Source organism: Passer montanus, unplaced genomic scaffold, assembly GCF_014805655.1.
Source record: "Passer montanus isolate IOZ18808 unplaced genomic scaffold, ASM1480565v1 scaffold16, whole genome shotgun sequence".
Taxonomy (NCBI): Eukaryota; Metazoa; Chordata; class Aves; order Passeriformes; family Passeridae; genus Passer; species Passer montanus.
Genome location: NW_024363160.1, coordinates 13,566,914 through 13,590,605, shown reverse-complemented (window position 1 = coordinate 13,590,605; position 23,692 = coordinate 13,566,914). Strand labels below are relative to the sequence as shown.

The 23,692-nt window shown below is 40.3% G+C and overlaps 1 pseudogene; it reads left to right on the top strand.

Annotated features, from left to right (window-relative positions):
- The window catches only part of LOC120499218, a 75,871-nt pseudogene that overhangs the window by 13,584 nt on the left and 38,595 nt on the right, over positions 1–23,692 (top strand).

The window sequence follows — 23,692 nt, the reverse complement described above, 5'->3', positions numbered from 1 at the left end:
AAATTTTGTTTCTTGCATATTTTATGGCATTAACAAAAAGTTTACAGTGAATAAACTGAGTTGAAAGCTTGTGGGTTATGTTTCTCAAGAAATTATTTGGTTTTTTTAGTTTCATTCAACCTAGCATAATGTTACCAGGGGAATTTATTGTACTCCGGAGCATGAGATTTTCAGGAAACTTCACTTTATTTTTACAAAGACCATAGGATTAATTCTAAAGGTGAAACTTACTCTGTAGGTACCATTTTTTTCTTGATGACTGGCCAAAGTTGTGGTTTGTGTTACAACAAAAACAAAGAGTATACTGTGCCACCTTTCATTTACAGGCTGTCAAATACTCTCTTGACTTCACCTTTACTGCCACACACATACAGTGTAATGAGCATATTTTACTTGAAAGCAAATACCTCAGTATATCTTTTGCTTAGCAAAAATGGAGGTAGGGATTAAAACCAATAAAATCATGTATGCCTATTTTTAGTTTTAGTGCAGGATTGGAATTAAGTAGAATATAATGCAAGATATTTGGATCCTGAAGTAAAACCTGATCTTTTTTCTACTTCGAATAAAGCTTTCTCCTTCTGAATTCCAATACCTTAAATATTAGATCTCTTTAAATCCTTTGGAAAAAGATGGATATTGTTAGAGCTATTGGTAAAAATAGCATTATTAAAGTTTTGCTTAGTACACAGGGTACCTATGCGGGTGATTGTTGTAATCCTGGTTCTAAGGCATGATGTACCTTGAGTCTGTCCCTAGTCCCTGTGACTGTACATGCAGGTATTGAGCTTCTGGTGCCTGGGAATGGCTGCTGGCATTCTCCTTCTTCCAGACCCAGGTTTTCTGTCTGCAGCACCCTGTGGACCAGCTCTTAAAGCCTGAATGGATTTCGACCCTGGCATTTCCCTTTTCAGGAAATACAATCCATATTTAATACAGCCACCTGGTGAATTTGTTAAACTCTAGGCTATTTGTAGCAAGAAGAATAAGATTAGTGGCAAGAAGAAAAGGAAGCAGAAAAAGGAATTTGAACAATAAGAGGACCTCATGCTCAAGCAATTTAAGTCAGGCTGATAGCTGACAGTTTGTCCAATCCACTAACCCCAAGATTAGACCAGTTTAGGGTTTTTTGCAGCTAGCTCTTGACATGTGACCTTCCCACATCCTGGCAGGTAGATTTTTATACAGTTTATATCCTAATCATGACAAAAAGCTGTGTAACTCTAAACCTGGGCTAGGGAAATAATATCCTCACAACTTTTAATAGATTGTCACTGACCTCTTGACCCCATTTTGTTGCCTGGAAGATAAAATGAAAACATGATATTGCTTTCATCCTTGCTGCTTGTTGAAGAGTCAAGCAGAAAATTCAATTACTATTACAGCTGCCAGACTGTGTTCTGTGCCTGTGATTTGTTGTTTTGTGAGTTGTTCTAGCTCAGCATGAATTTCCACAGTTTCACTTAAATACATTTATTTATAAATTATCTCAATGCACATGGATGCAGATTGACACTTAAAAAATGAACATTCAGCAAAGCTCTGATTCAGCAAAGTCTTTTGAAGTGCTCATTAAAGCCATTCTATTGTGTTATTTAGATGTAACCTGAAGTGCTGAGTGCCAGTGGTAAGTGCAGTACATCATAGTTTTCTCCTGTGTGTGCCAACACCAGTGTCTACCTGCTTGGTTCCACCTCTGTGAGGTGTGCAAGAAGAGATCAGCTTTAAATGAATTAGCTGAGTTCTCTAAATCAAAAGGAAATATTTATTTCTTCCATGGAAATTACTTTGAGGTATCAGGTTTTGTGAAAAAGGATGCAATAATTCTTGTCACTGGCAGGATTCTCAGAACAATTTTCTTTCTTTGACTCAGATTAAGAACTTGCTGGATGTGAACATCTTGGCTTTCATTCCAACCATCCTCCTTGGAGTGTTTAGAGGTCGTCCAGGAGATTGCTTTTTCCCCCCAAAATTTAAAAATGAATCAATTACATATGCAGTTCTTTAAATGAATTCCAAAGCTGTCCCTTAGAAAAACAAGCAACCTTTTGGAGACTGTGCTTATCTTTGTAAATAAATAATATGGTTCTCTTAATTATATAACATTTATAGGGACTAATGAGGGCAGGTCACAAACTACTGGATGGAAAAATGAATCTGACCTGCTGGTACTGAATAATGTGCAACAGAGTAAAGAAAATGTGGATTTTCAAAATGCATATATGTATTTAATGTTTGTAGGTATGTAAGAATAGAAACAATAGAATAGTGACACATAGCAGTTGTGATGGTGTGCTTTTGCATTTATTTGCAATCTGTGGAGAGCTTGAATGTCCTGATAAGACATGATGGGACCACTTTACCTTTGGAATTTCCATTTGGCATCATATGCATTTGGGAGAGTCACACCATTGGAAAAGAAAGGGTATAGGCAAAAAGGTTCCCATATTTTGAATATTTTAATGCTTTCCAGTTTTATGCTTTGGTTATAGCTTAAGCATGTTGTTATGAAGAACATTATGACCTTAACAATCCTACAAAGACAGGTTGAGAGAGTTGGGTTTGTTCAGCCTGGAGCGGAGAAGGCTCTGGTGAGGCCTTAGAGTAACTTCCAGTACCTTAAGGGGGCTGCAGAAAGGCTGGAGAGGGACTTTTTACAAGAACACATAGTGATGGAATGGGGGAAACAGCTTCAAACTTAAAAAGGGCACATTTAAATTCCATATTAGAAGAAATTCTTGGCTGTGAAGGTGGTGAGACACTGAACAAGGTTACTCAGGGAAGTTGTGTATTCCCCATTCCTGGAAGTGCTCAAGGTTAGGTTGGTCTAGTGGAAGGTGTCCCTGCTTATGGCATGGCATTGGAACTAAATGATCTTTCAGGTCCCTTTAATTTCAAATCATTCTATGATTAAATGTGAAGAAAAAAAATCTTCAGAACTTTTCTACTGCACTTTTAGTAAATTGTGCAAATTTTTGATTCTCTGGAAGTTTCTTTAGAAAATACCTACTTGTCAAAAGTTTTCTTTATTTCCATTATTTTTGAGGAATTGTTTCTGAGGAGTTTCCCAGTCTTTTTAAGTGTTGAGATAACCTATCTTTAGGGAAACTGGTGTACACTGAAGCTCCTTTCTTCTGCCCTCTTACAGGCAGACTTGCCAATATGTTTAATGTATGCTGTGTCTGGTTTTTTATATATCTTGCTTTCTCTTCTCTCCTTGCTGGAGAGAGGATTGCTCAACTCAAGACCAGTGAGTTATTGAGATGCTCTCCTCCCATCAGCCCAGACATCCCTTCAGCAGCTTCCACTCCGAGCCAGCAAAAATACGTAAGTTTCAGGGAAAGGCAATCACCTTGACTTGCATTGACAGCCTGCATGATCCTGGGAGGCAAACAATATTTTGAATATGAGAGAGGAAACTTTTAGAGCTAAAAGTGTAAGTGTATGTAGGTTGAGGCACACAGGCAAGTCTCTGCGAGCTCTCCACAGACTGGTACAGATGCATGTTTCCCAATGGTTTACCTCTCCATAGGGTCAGAAAGAGTGCATTTCATTTAGTTCTTGGAAGTTCTGTGTGTGCTCTGGCAGGCCACCACCTCCTCTGCCTAGTCCTGCTCTTGGTCAGAGCAGCTGTCTGCTGCAGGGTTCTCTGTTGGCACATCAGAGGTAAAATCTGGCCTGGCTAGGAGGAAGAGGAGGAGGAGGAGGAGGGATCCCAGTGAAAGGGCTGTGCTGGAGCATGCCCGTGCTGATGATGACAGCTGAATTTCAGCTCCTCTTAGTGGCAGGATGCTGGCATTTCTGTTGGCAGCTGTGCTTGCTCACCTTCTACTGAGGGAACACAGCCCGATGAAGCTCATTTCAAGCTTTTTGCTGTCACGTTTGTGAGTGAGTGTGGTCAGTAAGGAAAACAGGATTTCTCAGCTTTAGGAAGAGCCTTTCCCCTGCCAGCCTTCTCATGTTATGCTACAGCTTTGCTCCCCTGTCTCTCTACAGGTTCATGGCTTTGTGCTGTTGAGCACTGCAATGAGATGTCTTAACCAAAATGCAGTTTTCAGTCCAGCAGGCGAGGAGCAGATTCTCACTTGTGACTCCCGTTAGTCCTGTGGAAATGCCATGGTTTCCCAAGGACCTCTGTTTGCAAGAGGCTGGGTTTGCAACAATTACCCTTCTAACATTTTGGAGCTGGAGTGCTGGAGTGTTTGTCAGCCATTTCCCCTACCATTGGGAAGCCTTTGGCTTTCTCATGGTACATTACAGAAACCTTGCACAAACTGCTTGAGCACATAAAAACCACCGGTTTTTACTCTCTGGAATAAAAACAAAAAAACATGTATCAACGCAAGCCAGTCAGAGCCAGTGTGTCAGAAGACACTACAGAATGGAACGTAAGACCATCTTGCAAAGATTTAGTGCCAGACATAAAGGAAAGACTAAGAAAACTCCTAAGAGTTATTTTATGTTGTTCAAGAAGCAGTGCCTTGCTGACTTCAAAAGTTCATGGAGTGGTTAGCACCTTGCCAGCTCATACCTGAAAATGGGAGAGCAGCATGTGTTTTGTAGGGCTGTGGTGCTTATAAAGCTTTTCTGTATATATATTTTTGCCTTAGTCCTGTGGGTGTTATTTTTTTTTTGTGGTTTTTTTTTTTTTTTTCACGTTAACTTTGTAGCATGAACTCTTATCCATGCTGTTTTTCCTTTTCTGTTAGCTGTAGAAGATCCTGCTCAGGTCACAGTCCTTATTTTATTATAACTTGGCAGAAAAAGGCAGGAAAGAAACTGTTTGATCTGAGAGAGAACCATGCAACTTTTTTTTTTTTTTTTAATAAACTCACATAATGGGGCAGCTGAAAGAAACTATGTCACAGTGACTTTAACCAAAAATAATCTTGTATAAACCAGTTTGCATTTAAACTTGGAAAGAACCCATCATGGTATCTTCCACACCCACAACATAACCCGGAATACCATTCCTTTGACTGGAATTGAATATCTAATCTTCAGCCCATAGATTAGACGAAGCTGTCTTCTGAGAGCCCTACTGCCCCTTGGCCTGCATTTGCTTCTCCTCAATTCATCACCTTTCTCTCTGTGAGGAAATCACAATGAAGATAATGTTTTGCCAGGAATCTGGCAGAGCTATCTTTCTTTTTCTATTTTTTTAAAAATCACATTGACTAATGCTTCTGTTCCAAAAGCTCAGTGTTTCCATGGGCAGGGTGGACAATTTAGGCATATATGCATATATACTTAATATATAAGCTGTCAAAACTCTAAAGGGATACTTGAGAGGATTATTTTCCTTTCTACCTGGCTGCGAAGAGAGGCTACTACTTTAAATGTGTAGGCTCCAGGCTAGCTGTCCTTCTAACTCTCTTTGGACTTCAGGGTTTTGGCAAAAAGTTGACCTGGGTTTGAACTGTCCCAGAGTCAAGTTTTCAAAAACAAAACCTGACCTAAGCTTTGTGAAGACTGAACTACTCCCAGTTCCATCTATCTGTTGTAGATGTGCTCTGCCCATAAGCTTGTAATCTTTGAGATACAGGGGAACAAAGGCTTGAGATACAATCGTCTGACAACTTGTCACAACTGCACACAGCTGAATCTCGGCTTGAAGGTTTCCATAAATCTGCTATCTGAGCTGTTTAATAGCTATCCACAGAGGGGATGAAACCTTGTGCTTGGAAAATATATTATTACCCTGGTTGTGTGTTCCTGTAATTTTTCTCCAGATGTCTACTGAAATATTTTCCAAATATCTTTTTATTTTGGGTGTATCTTCAATTTGTATAGAAATGTAAATTAATCTCAATTAAGATAAAACCCTGAGCATTAGTTTTGAATGAAATAGAACTGTTATACTGATGATGAAAAATGCAGCACTGAAATGCAATGCAGTCATCTCATGTAAAAACTCCCTTTGCTTTTGCTGAATGCAAAGCAGCCAGTGAAAACCACTTCTGCTGTGCTGTGTTCTATTTCAAACGTTTTTGGTTTCATTCATGTTTACTTCAAAATGGGCATGTGAAAAGCTAGAAGGACCTGATAAAGTATCTTCAGCCATTTGGATTGCAAATCTGTGTCTCCACCACATAGCATATAATTAGCTTTAGACTTTATAGCTGTCTAGTCTTGCTAGGATGTCTAGGAACATTTTCTGTTGATTAATTGAGTATTAATCCTGTCATAACATCCTCATGAGAGAAGGGAAGCAATAAGTTTGCAAGTTAGGAACAAGTCTTTAACTGTTCATGCTGACCAGGAACTTCAAATTTGCATAAATGGGGTGGAATTTAAATTGAAATAATGGACCCTTTCTGACTCACAGCATACATTTAAGTACTGATGGAAAAAAACTTAAGGAAAAACGATCCCGAGTCCCTGCTGTGCACAAGTGGCAGTGTGCAAAGAACTCGGTCTGGCTGCATCTCCACCATCTGCCAGGATGCAGGGTGGGCAGGCTGGCCATGAGTAGAGCATTCCATGTGCTCCAAATCTTCCTGGAGGGACCAGTGCTCTCTGCTGGCCACAGAGTCCAAGGCCAATTACCTGTTGCAACAGTCACATCCCTGAAGTCAGATTGGGTGAATCTCAGCCTTGCTCATTGCTTGTGAGCAAATGAGTGGGATACATGGGAAGGACAAAAGGGCAATTTTCTTGTGGTAAGTGGTGGCATTAGTGGGTTTAGACACTTTTCTTTCTTTATTTTGTCCATCCTTACTTCTCACAATGGACTGTTTACTTAATGGCTGCAGGTATGCAGACAACTATTACAGAATGTTCACGGTATTTCCTTCCTTGCACTCTTGTCTTGAGTGTGAGAAATTGCCACATGAGAAACAACTCGGAAACATAAGTGGAGAGGATCACCATGAGCATATCTGTGTGAATACAGTTTTTAGCCATTTCTTCCAGTTAGCAGTTACAAAGATTTCAGATGGAAAAAATTCAAAGGTGTGTCAGACCCGAGTATTTAAAATGAATTCATGTAGAGACAAAAGTAACACTTAATCTTTTAAATACTGAAATTTAATCACACTTAAACTTTTCCAGTAAGAGGCATTTGCTGACATGTCAAAATAAGGGGCAGGAGGAAAGGAGAAAGAAGGAAACAAAAGGGAACTAAATATGTAAAAGAACATGAAATGTGGCTGTATGTATCACACTACTTCTTCTTCAATTTGTAATCCTAACTCTGCTTTACAAAATGTAAAGGCCTTGTAGATAGGTATATAAATCTATAGCAGACAGGCTGTGTTTGAGATGGAAATCTAGAACTGGAAACTGATGAAAAATCTTTGTTATCCTCAGCTCCAGTTGGCTGAGGGACATGATTTGATCAGTCCTCTCTGTGAGGACATGAATAGGTAACCCAGAACAAACTGCAATCCAGGAATTTAAAATGGCAAGTATTGTGTTAATAAACAGGCAGGGAATATGTGGCTGAATGGCTTGGGATTTCATGGTTAAACAGCTGAAGAGGTCCTCGAATCTGATATAGGCTTTGCAGTACAAGTATATTTCTTAAGAAATACAGATGAGGAATCCAGAGGAAGTAGAAAAATACTTACTTAGACTGAGGTTAAATAACAGCTTGATTTCACAGCCATTGCAAATGACCACTGCCATCTTCTAGTTTTGCAAATTCATAAATTTATAAAATGTATTTATTCATCCTTCCATGTGAGTAGCGTCATATACACGTTGCATAAAACAAACTGTAAATACTGACTGGACTAATTTCATGGTTTAGGAATGGTATTCCCCAATTCAGTACTCCCATTAAAAACTGTGAGCTGCTCCCCTTCCCTCTCTGGTGGGAGAAAAAAGCAGAAATCACACATGGAGATAAGAGCCGTTTACTGGAAATAGCACTGAGATAAGGAAACAGTAACAGCAACTATAGTAATAACAAAAATATACAAAGAGAGGGTGATTTACATGCCAAATGCTCATGAAACCCAAGTCAATGAAAAACAATGGTGGACAGACCCTATGCCCTCCATGCTTACTCCTTCTTGGAAGAAAAAGAGCCCCTTTCCGCTGTCCCTGGCTTTTCAGATGTCCCTGATGTAAAATGGTATTGAATTCCACAGGGTCTTTGCCACACCCCATCCCACTGATCCGGGCCAGAACCAGGACAATTCTAAACAGCTTATATATACTTATGTAAACTTTTATATATATATACTTATATAAACTTACATATACTTATATAGAAAGGACACCTGCTTTCCCATGCTTACCACCAATTCTAGTCTGTTATTTGACTTGTAATACTTGATTCTATAGTGTATTCTGTAACATGCATTTACATTTTCTTTATAAAAGCAGCCTTTATCACTTAGTACTGGGATTTGATATCTCTGGCTATTTGGGTTGCCGCAGGAAAAGTATTTTCCCTCACTCTGGCATACTTTTTTTTTATCCCTCTTTATTTTAAGGACTAAATGCTTGCAAAATGTTATTTTTCAAAATAAAACTATTTTTTGCTGTTAAGGAAAAATATCTGAAACCATGATAATTGTTTGTCTCTGAATCAAAAATAGTCAGGCTGATCCAACCTAGAGGCTGGATGGGCTTAGTGTCAATTTTTCATTTGGTGGGGCTACAAGTTATAAAGAGCACATCATGTGGAAACTGGATAGATCTGAAAGGAATTGAGCATCAAATTGTTCTGGACTTTGAAAGGTCATGCACATGCTGAAGGTAGTGATGATGTCTCTAATGAGCTTGTAATAAGACTAAATGTGGAAAAGAAGCTTGTTCACTCTTCTCTTTTTCTTAGGAATTGAAAAAGGAGATTATGATTGCAGCTGTAGACTTTAGTTAGGACCATTTAAATTTGGCTCATCTCAGCGTAACGTGAGATTATCAGTCAGTGTTCCAGAAGCAGATAAATATAATTACCCACTTGAGATCCAATGGATTAGTAATAAGCACCCTTGCCACTTTAAGAGATGCAATAGGAACTAAATAACAAGCAAATTGTAAGATGTTGAATTTTGTCTTGTGTACTGATCAAACTCAGTGAAGTGCATGGTTTTGCTTTAACCTGTGATAGTGAAAGATTGCAGCTCCAGGTGGGGCTGTATGTGGCTATGCCAGCATGACAGCACTTCCTTCTATCATAGCTTCTCCTCACACATTTACACTGAACAGTGCTTTTGGTAGTGTTTTGTAGCTCTTCCAGCAGGCTTTGATATTCCTTGGAGAAGGACGAATAGGAATCTACGGGAAGGCAAGAGAAAGGGGTTAAGAAGCAATGGGTTTTTTCCACTAGCAAGTCTCAGTCCTGCACGTGTATTCCTGCAGTGTGGCAGTGCAGTCCTCCTGTCGCCACCAGGGAGAAATCTATCTTTGCTAAATTCACTGACTTCAAAAAGGAAGAGTTAGTGGTACATCACCCTGTGTGTAAGCAAACCCTACACCTCCACTCTCTGTGCTTTGTTCTTCTTGCTCAACCATTTGTATTTTAATTGTAAAACCCCACTTTCTTCTGTTGTTTCTCTCTCAGTTCTTTTGGCATTGCTGCAAGCTTCAAATTGCTTCTCAGATGTGCTGTTTTTTGAGTGTGCATTCCTTTACTGGTAGCAAAGACATATGTATAGAACTTGATGCTTTGATATAAATGAGTTACACAATCATATGGCTTCAAAACCAGGGCAGAGTAATCAGGTTTTTCTTCTTTTATTGACCATTATGAATTTGGAATATATTCTTATTTAAGAGGTTGGAATAATGTAAAAAGCAAATACAAGACTGGGAAGTATATTGTGTCCCTTTGGTTGCCAATCTGGGGTCTGGAAGACATTTTCTTGCACTAGATGTTGGCTGCATTTAAATTTTTCCTCGTAGTTCTGAGCAGAGATCTGGTGGGTCAAACACCACAGATCTCCTGCCCTTTGTTCCAGGAACAGAGTTCATACTGTTACCGTGTAGCTTGTGGTGATGTCCAAAACATGCCGGCTGCTTTCCAGGCTGGAAGAAGGAAGCTGTACCTGCTTGGAGAGTTCAGTTGTTCCGGCTGACAGAGATTGAGAAAGCGTCCAGGAATAGCAGAGCTGTAGAGGAAGGCTGGTTGTGGCCAGCACGATAACCAGCAGTCTAAGCTGCAAAATATTGAAATAACTGGTGCCACTGTTTACCAAAGGAGAGTTTTAAGAACGCGTGGGACAGACGTCTTTGAGGTGTGGTTTGAGTATAGCCTGGGCTGCTGTGGAAAAGGAAACCTCTACATCGTTCCAGCTCTCCATGGCACTCTCCAGTGTCTAATTGCAAATGCATCCATCTGCTCTGAGTGCTGTTCTTATCCACTGAAGTGCTCCTCAGGAATGATAATTCTTGGTCAGATAATCCCCTTTGATAGAGTAGCAGTGTTGTGTGAGTTCATTCCAGCTCTCCATGGCACTCTCCAGTGCAAAGCTTTCTAATTGCAAATGCATCCATCTGCTCTGAGTGCTGTTCTTATCCACTGAAGTGCACCTCAGGAATGATAATTCTTGGTCAGATAATCCCCTTTGATAGAGTAACAGTGTTGTGTGAGTCAAGGCCAGGCTCTATGTATTTTATCTCTCCCCCCCCTTTTCTGTGTTTAGACAGCATAAAGTAATTCCTGGTTTTGAGAATTTTGGGTTTCAGCAGCCAGAAGTTTATGTAGAGAAATATAAGCATTAATAAACCAGATGGATTAGCACAATGAATAACAATCTGATCTAGTAAACTAGATTTATTAGTTAACAAAACAACTTAATTGGGATATTTAAGGGAAAGTTAGCTTTTTGTGTAAAATGACACATTCTGTACAGGCAGCAAGGCAAGTTTTATTCATCCACTTAATAATTTTTTTTGTTAGTTTTGCTTTTAATATTTTAGCATAAATCAGCTCAAGAGGGAAATTTCAGAAACAAGCAGTTCATCAAGTGTATGGATTGGTCCAGATGGAGTCAGATATTCTAATCAAGCCCTCAGTCAAGGGGAGTTATGTGATTGATTCTTCAGAAGAAACTCAAATAACTTGAGGGTATATTAAAGCATATTAATTTATAAGGCAGGTTTTCTTTAAAGTAATGTAATGCTTCCTTCTGACATATCAAAACTAATTGAGACAAATATGCTGGGATGATCCTGAGTTGCTACCTCTAAAAAGAACGGGGAAAGGAGTCCTGCTTTCCCCCTTCCTTTCAAGAAGGAGACTCTTCACAACTAGTACAGTTGCCTTTCTTTGGCTTAAATTGCTGCAGTTTCTCATTATTTAGATCAGGATTGACATCACACTCCAGACTGGAGAGAATATATATCCGTTGTTTTCCTGGAAGTGCCCCAGATGCTGATTTAAATTGCTGCAGTTTCTAATTATTTAGATCAGGATTGACATCACACACACCAGACTGCAGAGAACATACATCCGTTGTTTTCCTGGAAGTGCCCCAGATACTGAAGCTGTCATGTAAACTCATTGCTTTTTAAAAATAAGGTTAAGGCAAATGAGAACTACTACAAACTGCATTTTTGTAAAAGGACCTTTTAATGTTTTGTATCTCTGCATGTCTCTTCCTCTGTGTTGCAGATGCTGTGCTTCCAATTGAGGGTGGGAAGCAAGGGATCACATCGCTTTTTAAATGTGGGACTCATGAAGGATCTGGATGCACATCCCTTTGCATTGCTTTGGCATTTTATTTCATCTTTGGCTTTTGAACAGCAGGTTTTGGGCTTGCCAGTGGTCTGGTTATTCCTATACTTCACTTCAGTCCTGGTTTGTGCTTTCTGTATGAAAGGCCTGTGTCAAGTAGCAACAATCTGAATTGTTGGTTGAAACTTGGCAATAGCAAAGGACCAAGTGCTTGGAGGAAGCTGTATAGGTAGAAAAGGATGGGTTGCTTGGAAAGAGATGCTAAAATTGGGGAAAAGAATGAAGAAATATCATCCGAGAATAGCTGTGGAAGGACCATAGCCAAAACTGTGGACTTTCCAAGTTTAGATCATTTGAATCCTCTGGGGATCCAGAAAGAGTCTCAGCTTCTGGCTCCACCTCTGTAACTGTAGGACTATGGGTTCAGATCCAGACTTTTCATCTGTTTCTTATGTATGTAATAGCCTGAACTTTAATCTTGGACATAACACTCTGAACTTTGGAGAAAACTGCAGCTGGGTCTTTGTCATAGCTTTTAGAAAGTTGTTGTGGACTAGAGCAAGATTCTTGCAGTAATGCTGAGAGGCTTAATGTTCAGCAAGCAAGGGGTCATGACTGGAGAGTGCATAATGCCTTAATCTTGGACATAACACTCTGAACTTTGGAGAAAACTGCAGCTGGGTCTTTGTCATAGCTTTAGAAAGTTGTTGTGGACTAGAGCAAGGTTCTTGCAGTAATGCTGAGAGGCTTAATGTTCAGCAAGCAAGGGGTCATGACTGGAGAGTGCATAATGCCATTCAAAAATATCGAAAAAATATAGAAAGAATTAGTTGTGTGCACAACTTCCTGTCTTTGCCCTCCCCCTGTGTATACACCTCCAGCCCTCCCCAAAAATGTTGTCTAAATCAATTCTTAATATGCAGTGTTTGCTGAAACATGGTTTTCTTGCCTGAATAGATATAGATAGTTAAGTCTGTCAGTCAGCACTCATATTTTTGACCCAATAACCTAATTTTTATAACCAGTCTAGAACTACACAGAGTTTTAAAAACCATTCCAGAACTGGAATCAAATAGATCAGTTATACGAATAAACAGGAAAAACTTGTGTAATGGTATATGATGCTCCTCAAATCATAGAATATCCTGAGCTGGAAGGGACCCACTAAGATCATCAAAGTCCACCTCCTGGCCCTGGACAGAACACTCCAAGAATCATACCATGGGCCTGAGAGCATGTTCCAAATGCTTCTTGGACTGTCAGGTTGGTGCTCTGACTACTTCCCTGGGGAGCCTGCTCCAGTGCCTGACCACCCACTGGATAAAAAATATTTTCCTAATAACATCCAATCTAAACCTCCCCTGACAGCTTCAAGCCATTCCCTTGAGTCCTGTCACTGGTCACACAGAGAGGAGACATTGGTGTCCATCCCTCCTCTTCCCCTCACACGGAAGCTGCACACTGCAATGAGGTGTCCCCTCAGTGTCCTCTTCTCAAGTCTGAGCAGACCAGTGACCTCAGCCACTCCTCATCAGGCTTCCTCTTCAGACGCTTCATCACCCTTGTGGCCTCCTTTGGATGCTCTGGAAGAGCTTAATGCCTTTTTTATATTGTGGTGCCCAAAACTTCTCACAGCACTCGAGGTGAGGCTACAGAGCGGAGCAGGACAATCCCCTCCCTTGCCCGTTTGGCAGTGCTGCTCCTGATGGCCCCTAGGACAGGGTTGGCCCTCCTGGCTGCCAGGGCACTGCTGGCTCGTGTTCAACTTGCCACCAGCCCTTGGGGCCCTTCCTGCAGGGCTGCTCTCCAGCCCCTTGTTCAGCAAAATTTGATGCTGGAGAATGCGGGCATCGATCCCGCTACCTCTCGCATGCTAAGCAAGCGCTCTACCATTTGAGCTAATTCCCCCTGTGCACAGTCAGAAAAGAAATAACTATATAATATATATAATAAAAATTACTGTTGTATGAATAATAAAAATAATAGTAATTCACGATTTCTGGGAAGCGAATGCACAAATCCTGTTCATTGTCTGACACTTGAGTCTGTATATCTAATTCCTTGCATTTGGGATGGAATGTTGTGTGTCACATCAGCAATTACCTGCACAACTGTGATACATTTTGGCCTTGCTCTTCAGTGTAGGTTGGTTTGAGAACTCCTGGGTTCTCTTCACGACTTCATTCTTGGTTAGTTTTGGCCAAGTCATTAATACCTATTACTCCTTTTTGCCCATTTATTATATGACTGTAATATTTTACTTGCCAGGTTTATGGAGCAAATGCAGCCTTAATTTTGAGAAATTATATAAGGCTGGATTTCTAGTAGCATGGCCTTTTAATCTGAAATATCTCAGTGTGTCTTTCTGTGACCAATACTTTTGACTTTTGCTATAAGGTTAATTCTTATCGTGCTTGGAAGGACATGAAGACAGACATGCTGTTAGTCCTTTTTCTTCAGAGTGTGGTAAATCTGGCAGCTTCGTGCTTGAGATTGGCATAAAGTAAATGGTCATACTAAGGAAGGTTGCTAGAGCTTTTTGTGGGAAAGTAGTTGCTACAGAACAAAATTAATCTGGGATGGAAAGGATGTTAAAACATTCCCAGAAAACACCACCACTAGCAAAAAGATTGTTCTTTGCTTCCTGTATACAGGTGCAGAGGAGCTTTGTATGGCAGGATGATGGGATTGGTCCTTGTTTCCTTAATTGATGCTCAAAGTAGTGAATATGGAGTAGGGATTGATACAGGTCTCCAAAAAATGAGGCGCTCCCTCATTTTTCAGAGGTGTTCTTAGACTAACCATCCCCCTCACTGTGATAATGGTATGTAGAGTTTTCAAGTACTTTTGTGGCCAAGGTTGAGTTGAGCTTTTGCTGCTGCAGCTAAATAAAGCACTGGTACCCTGTGCACATTGAACCAAAGATAAATTATTGGCCTGTTTCTGGTTTGCCCAAAGAGAGTTTTTTGTTTTGTTTTGTTTTATCTGGGAACATTTACTTGTGGATTGTAAATTTGGAGGTAACACTTTGAGAAATCTGACTGTCTCTTTTCCTATTTTTAATTTTTTTGAGGTTACAGAAATTATAGTGCTATCAGTGGTTTACAAAGAAGAAAAGGGATGTTTCTGTTGGGTTACAAAACAGTTGTAGGTCACACTGCTTGCCTTGTGAATTCACTTCTGGGGGAGATGAGGGCCTTGTACAATTCACCTTTTAATGCTGGGGTTGAGTATGGCCTCCTGGATGGAGTAAGGATTTACAGTATAGTGATCTAATGGGAAACCTCACAGGTCTGTCTGGTCAAGTTGTGTCTCATAGATTTCAAAACTTGGGATTAATTTGGAACACATTTCACATTTCTGTTTCCCCCTCCTTTCGTAACAGAACATCTTGAGTCCGTGCTACAACACTTTCCAGGCAAAGTTCTGAAAGCTGAAGTATTTGCAAATAATATTCTTTTACTTAGAGAGGGTGCTCTTTGCTCTGCCTGATTGCAACACCTGGGGACAGTGAGTTGTAAGGCGCAGCTGAAATTCAGCTTAATCAACAGAGAAATGAAGTTGAGGTCACAAGGGGGAAGTTTTCACCCTTCCAGGGCAAGACATTCAAGGCCTGTGAGTGTTAGTGTGTGTGGAAATTTCACCCATGACTAAACCCAGACTTGGCTGCCCAGCTGGTTTTGCCCAAAAGTATCTCATTGAAATCTTTGCAGATGTCAGAATTTACACTGAGTGACTAAGCCTGGATTTTCCCTCCTAGTACACTGTTGCACAGTGTTTGATAAAGTAGCTGTTCATTGGCACTCACACCAAGGGTCCATGTTAGTGATAGGTCATGTAAATTCTGTAGGAAGCATTTATTTTTCTTATGTTCTTGCTTGAAAGGTGTTGTGTGTGCAAGAAACCCTCTCTATTGTGAAATAATAATTAGATTGATTATAGAAAAAGTCTTTCTTCAGTGTCCTCTTGGTGCTTTAGCACTTATCCATTAAGTAATTAAGTAAAAATGAACTCTGCTATTTCTGCTTCTGTTATTGCTATTATGCACATCTTGGAAGTTACTGGGTGAATTGTTGGCCAACTAAGTCTGTAAGATTTGAAGAGGGGAAAGTTGATGTCTGCACAGTAGATGTAACTTTTCTGAGAGCCCAAATTATGACTAAATGTAATGTCTTTTCCAAAGTAGGCCTGGATTTTCATGTAATGCCTCAATACATTTTAATTTAAGTATCATTTGTAAATCATTACTTTACAGCTTTCTGCAGGTATAAGTCTTTAGGGGTAAAAGCAGTTGATTGACATTTTCCTCAGCTCATGAGGCTGTGCTCTATCCAGAGAAAGGAGAGGTGAGTAAATGCCAGAACACTTGCTGCTCTTAGATGCCAGGAGCTGCTGTTCATTCAGCTCTGGTACAGAGGAAATTCCTACATTTTCTTTTTGTCAGTTTCTCCCTACCTTCCCCACTACCTGTACTTGTTCTCTGTTTTTTAAGTGCTTCTGCACATGCACATAAAGCATATGCAAAACAATATCTGGAAACTCTTAAGAACTGTAGGGAGCCGAGTTGAAAAAGCCCTAGAAAAATGAGGAGGATTGCATTGCAGTGCGTTCTGAATTCCCCTAGGTGTCATGTTCTAACCCTTCTGAGCCTCTCTCTGCACAGGCAGATTCTGTTTCAATTTATGTTCATCCAAGATAAATAGCTGCATTGCTTGAGGAAATATTAATTTTTGAGGAGAAAAAAGGTCTTGGACATGACAATGCAAACACATAATTAAAAGGTTGTGCCCTCAAACCATAAAATGCACATATTTTTCCTATATTGTCTGATGGGTTCAAAAAGAATTGGAAATGTTTGTTTTGGCTTTTCACAGCCTTCCATTTGGAAACAGTTATGAATGTGGGACTTGTAGCGAACAGGTTTGTAAGATGCCTTTTTCTTTTTTTTCCCCTCATGGCAGACCCCACAGGCATCTGCCCACCTCTTCTTTCTTGGCTGCCTGTTTCTACCCCCCATGCTGACACTTGACCCTCATCCTCAGCTTTTTGTGGTAAAGGCTAGATGTGGTGACATTTTTTTTGGCAAGTACAAGGAACAGCCTCATGACTTGCCTTCCCACAGCCTTCTGTTTCCCATGTCTTTTTAAGTGTCATGTGTCCTGGCCTGCAGGCCTCAGGGTGCTCTACACGTGGAAGAGGAACAGCATCTTTCTACAGTGTGTTTGCTCTCTGGCTAATTCTGAATTTTTACCATTCCTTTTATTTTTACTTAATAAAAATGTCTCACAAGTGTTAAAGAGGAAAGGTGGCTCTGGGCTAGCCTGGTATTAGTTTTTGTGTCCAGTGCTGTGCCAATGTGCAAGCTGAGAGAAGTTTCATTTGCACCAATTTGGACCCTTTGTCCTGTGAGTTGTTTTTCCTTCTATTACACATGATAGAAAGCAACCCTGACTCTCACCCCTTTCTTGCCTATTCTGTTCAAACAGAATTAAAGCAGCATATCACTTTATTGGCCAAATTTATTTCTCCAATAAATCTATTCTGATGGATATGGGAAATGCAATTAATTCTGAAAAGGTTAAGACTCTAAACCATTCTCTGAGTGTGAAACACTGGAATATCAGGCTTTTGACAGATGTAGACTAAAGGAGAAAAGAGACTATTTCTTAGGATTTGGAAGTGGAAATGTAATGTCGTCATATAAATCAAAGGGAAGTCTCCCCAAGGGATTAACTCTCCCAAGAGAGGCTCTGTCCCAGAGTCTCCTCTGGGAATGGTGGGTGTGGCTGCTGTGAATGAACAGGCTGTGCTAAGGGGCATGTACTGAAATATGACCATCTGATGGGAGTTCAGACCATTATGACAAGTCGCTTGTTAATGTCTCTCTGAGTCTGCAATATGGCAGAAATAAAAAGCTTTATGTAAAATTATCTGGTTCTTAAGACAGTAATGAAGGCTCAGAAATGAGGTTTGTTCATGCTTTCTGTTGTTTGACACCTACATTAAAACATGCTATATATTATAAACTACATTGCTGTAAGTGACCAGTCGTATAGTTAGGAAATTTGATATGTCTTTGTCATATCTATTCCATTAGTAATGAAAATGAACTTTTTTTGTCATTTGAATACCTCACTTGTAATGTGTACTTCTGACCTGTTCCACAGTATTGCTACAGGTCATCTGGACTAAGTGTGATAAAACAGCTCTGACAGCATGTAGTAACAACTAAATCCTTACCTCTCCCTCTCTGTGTATTCCTTCAGTACTTCTAATTTAGGCAAAATGTACTCACCTGAGTAATTTTGCAGATTCTGGGGTTACCCTTCTCAGTTCCTCTGAGAGAGATCTCAAGAAGCTTAAGTCCTCCTTTCACAGGGAATTTAAGTGGGGCATTGTTTTATGGGTGTGACATGAAGATACAGCACAGACAACCACCCAATCCAGGTAACTAGAGGGAAGTTATAACAAAATCAGAATGGTGATATATGATGTTAGAAAAATAACCACAAAACTTCTAAAATGCATGTCAAATCTGCCTGGTACCAGTGCAAGTTTTTAATCAGAGAGCTGCTCAGTGGTTGTAGGATGCAAGATGCTGTATTTAAAACCCTTTGCAGTGATGATGATCCAAGCAGGAGGGATGTTTTTGAAAATGCTGGCAGAAATATAAGTTCCGAGTCTTTCCTTCTTGAGCTGAGTAAGGTAATAGGGCATTGCTGATGTTTGAAGACCAAACAGAGAAAACAATATCTGGCTACTAAAGAGACCATCAGGAAGCCAAGAATCCTCATTGACTTAAATTTCTCTTGAGGGAGTCCAGATCTAATGGATGAGAGCTCTATTCTACAGGCAAAGATGGATAAATTGTACATTAACTGGGCAAGAAAATAGTGGTATGTATCAGGCTTGGATTAAATGTGAATATTAATTGGGTGTAAATTCTCTGGTTTCTTCTTGACAAATGGGATGCTAGAAAAAGCCTGTATAGCTGTGCCTTTGAGCATTGTTGTGGGTCCTGTCCAACTCAGGATATTCTGTGACTTCTCATTACAGTGAAACAGTAGTGCCTGGTAGCCTTGAGCAGCCCCTACCTCCATTTGGTTGAGGGCTGTTTCTGCCACCTTGACCTCTGGTTTTTCCCTCTTCCTGTGTGCTCCTTGAGCTGGAAGGGATGAAAGCAGCTCACAACATGAAATGGTTTGTCCCTCCCTGGTTTATAAGTGCCTGCTGGTACTTGCTGTGTTGTGTAGGCAATGAGGAGAGCCTGCAAAGGGAGCTGGGTGTTACTCCAGGAGGTGCTCTGGCAGAGCTGGCCAGACTTGCAAGTGCAAAAGGTTTTCAGTGCAAGCTATGTCTTATGTGAGAGTTGTTAATGCACTGGCTGCCTTAGAACTTGCTATGATAAGAGAAAAGTCAAGGTCAGGTTGGATGGGCTTTGAGCAACCTGGTCTAGTTGAAGGTGTCCCTGTCCATGGCAAGGGGTTTGGAACTGGATGAGCTTTAAGATCCCTTCCAAGCCAAATCATTCTATTATTCCATGAAGGAAACAATAAAAATACTCTTCAAACAGCTGACTTTAGAGTCAACTAGAGAGCAGGTGCCTTTCCGTAATATATAGTTTCAACCTACTTTGTCTTAAGCTTGCGGGTTTTTTGTGGTTTTTTTGTGTTTGTGGTTTTTTTTTTTTTTTTTTTGGTGTAAATTATTAAATGGTCAAAATGAGTGCTGGCACAAAGCTGGGCTTCTGTACCAGTGCCCTTTTGTTGCTGCAAACAGAGCAGCAGCTGACCCTGCAGTGATGGGGCTCAGGAGCTGTGGCACAGCCGTGCTGTGAGATTCAGAAAATGGAGACCATTCAATCTTGGTCCATGACAGGTTTCCAGGGCAGGTCTTATGGCATGAGGAATTACAGGAAGCAGGATATTTTGCAAGATGTCAAATTAAACTTTTTAATTGGTCCTTTTGGTCTTAAAAGAAACCAGTCTTGTTTTCAGCACATAAAACATGGTGTTACATCCAGCTAGTTGAAGAGGAGAGACCTCCCTTCCAAACTCATAGTGCCATCCAAAGTGCGATCCTTTCCTTGATAAGGATTGTAGTTTGCTGAAGTGTGAGGAGAAAAATCCTCTGAGAGCTGAATTTGCTTTTGGCATACCAGAAAGCAGGAGAACAGGCTGATTTAAACTAAGATTAATATGATCTTATGGTCAAATATAGTAAAATAACTCTGTGATGGTAAACACTGAAGTCTGCAAGAGCTTGTTTTTTCCCCGCCACCCGGTTTAGAATGATTTAAAAAAGTTTGCTTCTCCTCTATTTTTGACCTAAAATGAGGACACTAAAGAAACTTTCTTGGTATATTCAAGAGGGAGGCCCAATACATGATGCATCGTGGGAGATGTAGTTTAATCTGAGAGGCCAAGCCAAATCCAATTTTAAAATTCTCAAGAGATGACAATATAACATTCCAAATGAAAGCTTCTTGGGTTCTAACCTGAAAAATACTGCTCTGTAGGGATGAGAAACAATTTGTCAGGTCACTTGAACATTTGATAAAAGACGTATGCTTGTAGGGAAAATGAAATGAGCTCCTTTTTTCTTTCTGGATGGTAGCCTTGTGAACCCAGCCCAAGAAGGTCAGAACAAGTCCCCTCTGAATCCTTCATTCATCATCTGTATAGAAGAACTGCACCTATGGGACAGTTGGTTAGCCTGCAGGTAATTCCCAAACCAGAAGAGAATCCAGCTTTATCTCTAATATAGCTGTGTCAGCTTTGGTACCAGGTTTTATCAGTAAAATAAACAGACATGACTGAATTGTACATGGATTCAATTGGCACTGAAAGTTCAGTTGTGCCTCTGAAATATTGAAATTGAGATTGCATCTCTCTTTTAAATACACACATTGGAAATGAAGCTGTAATTTGAGAAGATAACATTTTTATAAAGTCATTTTTCTGGCTCTAGCTATCAGTAGCTTTAAAAGTATTTTATAAATAAATGGATGTAGTGTATTATAACATGCAATGGTACATTTGGGACATGTAACACAAAACTTAATGAAAGTTCACGAGATTTTAACAAGCAGAAGTTATTTTTAATTCACAGTATCTTATCTGTTTTCAGTTCATTTGAATTACAAAATGCAATTGGGATGTCTTAAATAGTAATTCTTTGCCAAATTTAATTTGTTTCCATATTAAAGGTATTTCCCAGATACACTGACATGAAAAGCATCTGAAACCATTAAATTTTGTTATATTTGTAACTTTAACACCTTCATAATACTGCCAAGAGTGTTTTTTCACAAATTTTGAAAAAATTCTTTTCTCTGGGATGAAAGCTGGGAGCATAATAAGCCTTTTTTTTTTTTTTTTTTTTTTCCCTGGCCTGAGGGGTTCATAATAATTTTGAATGAAACTCCCCATGTAATTGGGTACTCTGATGAATGGGGGCTTGGGGCCAGAAGTCCCCATTTGATTACTGGACCCTGCTGAACCAGGAGCAAGTGGTTACAGAACACAGCAGCTGCTGAGCTGGACACCGTGTGTCGGTGGGATGGAGGCTCCCACTGTAGGTCCTGAGAGAGGCAAATCCCTAAGGAAGGACCATGGTCCTCCCTTGGTCAGAGCAACATGTTTTGTTGCTACAGTTTCTACATGTCCTCTGTGTTTTTGCAGGGTTCAGGACACACATGGTGATGGCAGTGAAAGAAGGTGGAAGGTGTACTGCTGTCATGAACAACACTGAATGGAGATGGGCATCAAGGGGAAGCTGTGAAGGCACGTGGAAAAGTAGAAGCATTAAGGAAAAGAGGAGCATAAATGGTATCCAGTGGGACCTGTCCTAATGACAGCTCTTCTCTCATTGTGAAATACCAGAGTGATGATGGAAAATCTCTTGAGTGCCTGATGGATGTGGCAGAGCAGAGCTTGCAGAGCCAGACTCTTTTCTTATAAAACAAAGCCCCACAAACACCCCAAACTGGCAGTGGCCAAAGAGGTTGTTATCCATTGGTGAGTTGTGCAGCAGCAGGTGATTTCTGCAGTTGCTGGTGCAACGTGTGAAACAGCAGTGCCTGATTTCAGAAAGGACAAAGTTGCACAGACTGTGGAGATAATTGGAGCTGTGTTGTCTGGTGCTTCAGATCATGTAGCAAATGGTTGACATCAGGTCACTCTAGTTATACTGCTCCCATTTCACCCTGTTCCTCAGTCTGACCCTTGTTTAAAGAGAAGATAATTTATTTGGAAGGCTTGAGTCATACTCTTCCCTTTCTCCCACTTGTTGAGCAGAGTGTATGCAATACTCGGGAGGCAAGAGACGAAGACAAGGGAGAACTGGCTGTAACAAATGACTGCATCCTCACGGCACACTTTGGCAGCACAGACCTTGGGAGATTTCTGATTGTGCCTTCCTGTGACTCGCTCAGGATGGAAGGGCGTGAAAGGGACATTGTGTTCCTGGAGCAGACGTGGGGAGAGAGAATGCTGGGGAGCACACTCTGTCAGGAGAGGCATTGCCGTGTGAGAATGCAGTAGAGCCTCATGACAGGTCATGTTGTGCTACACAGGGGTAGATGAGAGAAGGTTTTGACCCTTGTTTTAGAATGAGTACACTGTGCATGCTCTGGATCAGGGAGCATTTTTTTTGCACTGCTGGCTAACAAGGCATGTGTTACAGAGTCCTTGCTGAAAGGGCAGGAAGGCATATGTGCCCACCCAACAGGCAAGTTCAAATTGTCTCCTCCTTAGTTGCTTAAAAATAGTTCAAAAATAGATTCCTTAAATGCTGTTACTCCAGCAGGATTACTCAATAGTGAATTTAGCTTTGGATTCTCTCCATGGCCACAGTCTTCATTTTAACTCCTCATGAAAGAATGCCACAAGGCTACTTTTCCATCTGATTTTAGTGGGGAAGGGAAAATCTTTTGCAGAAGCTGGGAGAAATGAGTAGTATTCAAGATTTTTCACATCGTGTTTCCTAAAGAAGGCAGAGGAAGTGCATAATTATTTGGAAAATAATTTGGCAGGTTCTTCCCAGTGCTAGGCTGTTTAATGCATCAGCCCGTCACACTTAAACAGTTTAGGGATCACTTACTGTTTTTTGATTACACCTGAGATGGTTCACAGAAGTTGTTTTGACAGGGCTTAGCTTTCTGTTACTGATCTGCCTGATATTTTTTTTAATGAAGAGATTAAACCCTAGTAAAAACAATTTTTCAAAATCTACAAGCCTGCAGATATTCCTAACAGGGTAAGCATTTGCTCTCCTTTCACTGCCTGTTGTGAGGAGTCCAATGTGTTCCAATGGTACGTTTTACACTTTTTCAGATTGCAACCTTTTTACAAAGAAGAAGAGATGCAGAATAGTGTGGTACAGATTCTAACCTTATTCAAAATAATCCCAAAATAATTGGCGTAACCAGCAAACTGTTCAATACACTAGGTCCTACTATTTTATGTTGAATTTACTCCAACTAGGGGAAGAGCACTGTGTGTTTTTTGGCAGTAGCTTTTCTGGAAAATGAAATAAGTGAAACTATTCTCACAGAGAAGGGGATGGGGAATGGTTTCTGGACCTCAGATTTAGTAATGCAGTTCTTTAAGAAACTGGCAGTGAATGAATATCTAGGCTCGTTTTAGACAACGGCAAGATTTTGTACGTTTTCTGCTATTTAAAGTCTAATCTACCACTGAAATTAAAGTTGAAACGAGTTTCTCAGCCTGAGGGTGTAGAGAGTTTATCAGAAACCCTCAATAAAAACCTTGTGTAGTCTGCAGTTGTCTGTAGTCAAGTGTCTCTTTCTTCTCCAGCTTTTTCTACACCTCAGGAGTCAGGGACATTAAGAATTCTGGCATTCTGAAGATGTTGGTTTTAGCTTCACTTAAATATGACAGAGATTCACTGCAGTTGTCTACTTTATTTTAAAATATGCTGATGAATCATAATTAAAAGCATTCTGCAATACTGTGAGTTAAGAAAGTACCAGGTTGCTTAGCTGGGTTATTATACAGTACAGAGCTTGTTTTGAAAAGATTTAATAGGTGAGCCTGC